General features: G+C 41.8%; 1 non-coding gene across 1 annotated transcript; it reads right to left on the bottom strand.

The window, feature by feature from the left end:
- Positions 1 to 1,201: 1,201 nt before the first annotated feature.
- Positions 1,202 to 1,320, bottom strand: LOC145398883 (5S ribosomal RNA). The gene has a single exon (XR_013897214.1). It is a non-coding gene; the product is annotated as a 5S ribosomal RNA (ribosomal RNA).
- Between the last annotated feature and the right edge of the window lie 758 nt (positions 1,321 to 2,078).

The following is a 2,078-nucleotide window of genomic DNA, read 5'->3' as shown; positions in this document are numbered from 1 at the left end:
TGAGAGAGGATAGTGTTTGGAAACTCCCTGTACTATGGTTTGCAGATGATACTGTGTTGTTGTGTGAAGACGAAGGGGAGCTGCAAGGCTTGGTGGATGAGTTTGGGAGAGTCTGTAAGACACGGAATCTAAAGGTGAATATAGGGAAGAGTAAAGTGATGGTCTTTGAGAGAGGTGAAGTCAGTGAATGTACAGCGAGGTTGGATAGATAGAGGAATTGGAAAATGTAAGTTTAAGTACTTGGATAGTGTGTTCAATAAGGATGGAGGTTTGGAGGGTGAAGTGCTTGAAAGGGTACAGCAGGGAAGAAAGGTTGCTGGTTCTTTGAAAGCAGTGATAAGAAACAGGGAAGTGAGCATGAAGTGAAAAATTTACTACATGACAGTATTGTGATACCAACTCTAACGTATGGAAGTGAAGCTTGGACGTTGTTGGAAGGACACAAGTCAAGAGTGAGAGCAGTGGAAATGAGTTATTTAAGAGGAGCCTGTGGAGTCACATGGAAAGACAGGCTGACGAATGAGAATATAAAGGAGCGTTGTGGTGTGAATGTGGATGTGATAGAAAGCGTTATGAGGAACACACTGAGGTGGTTTGGCCATGTGGAGAGGATGGAGGGTGAAAGACTGACGAAGAGAGTGTATGTGAGTGAGGTGGAGGGGGGAAGAGGGAGGGGGAGGCTGAGGATGAGATGGAGGGATGGGGTGGAGAGGTATATGAGAGAGGGGGGTGTGAGTTGGGAGCAGGGGAGTGAAATGGCGGGGGACAGGGCGACTTGGAGGCGATTTGTTTGTGGCCACCCCAAACGGGATTGAGGCGTCTGGCAACAGATAGATAGATAGATAGTAATTGATAATGCCCAAATACAAGCCTACTTCACTATTGAAACATGGAACTGTATGAAATATCACTGATATTTCCATGCCAGATTTCTCAGAGCAAAAGGTGCCAAGCTGGTTCTAATAATATGCCAAATGACCTAAAAAAGTGCCAAAGTACCACCACCGAGTAGTATCGAGTTTCATTTTATTCTGGATACTATTATAAGATTTTAATATGTTTAGGATGCTATTTTTCTTAATTTTTCATTCATTCATTGCCAGACGCCATGTATCCCAAACGGGGTGGCCAAGGGCTTAGAGTTAATTGTTTTACAGGGAGGGGCACTAATCCTCCACCAACCCCACTTGACACGTAGGGATGCCAACAGCATCTAGTGTTCCCAGGTGGTCACCCATCCAAGTACTAACCAGACCCAACGGTGCTTAACTTCGCTGATCGGACGGGAAGCGGTGTACTCAACGTGGTATGGCCGTTCTGGGTTAAAAATACTCTCTGATTACTAACAATACTACCTTTATTTACTCAGTTCTCTGACAATAAGTGATTTTGTGAAGTGTGGAAAATATGGTATACTAGTAAATTTGTAGCTATTACAAAGTGGACTAATCAGACACTAGAGATTACTCAAATATCACAACTCAGACTGTTGCACACATTATCATCCATGTTGCCACCACCAATTCTATCATTATCAATATTATATTACAGGTATAATGGTAAATTTGTAGCTACAGTACTATAATATTACAAAGTGGACTAATCAGACACTAGAGATTACTCAAATGTCACAACTCAGACTGTTGCACACATTATCATCCATGTTGCTACCACCAATTCTGTCATTATCAATATTACATTACAGGGATAATGGTAAATTTGTAGATACGGTATATTGCAATTACTCACTAGAGGACAGTTAAGTATCACAGCTTAAACGTATTCATAAACATCTTCATCCACATTTCCACCAACATTTTTGTCGTTTTAAATGTCGGAGGAAAACAGCCTCAGCATTTCTGAATATGGAACAAAATCTCTGCAACACAGTCCTCTAAACTGGAGGTGACATGCGTACAATTGCATCTAGCATCTTTGTGCTCATTCTGTTTCTTAATTTGATTTCACAATATTTACAAGTGAAAATATTCTCTCTACAGTGGCATTGCTTGCTGGGGTAACTAGCGATGAAAGTGCCCACTTCGATCATTCTTGGAACGGGTGTTCACCCATTCCAT

This window comes from Coenobita brevimanus, chromosome 46 (genome assembly GCF_032717465.1).
Source record: "Coenobita brevimanus isolate Jiangsu-jjx chromosome 46, ASM3271746v2, whole genome shotgun sequence".
NCBI classification, from domain to species: Eukaryota; Metazoa; Arthropoda; class Malacostraca; order Decapoda; family Coenobitidae; genus Coenobita; species Coenobita brevimanus.
Note: the sequence above shows the minus strand (reverse complement) of the source record. Positions and strands in the feature narration are given on the sequence as shown.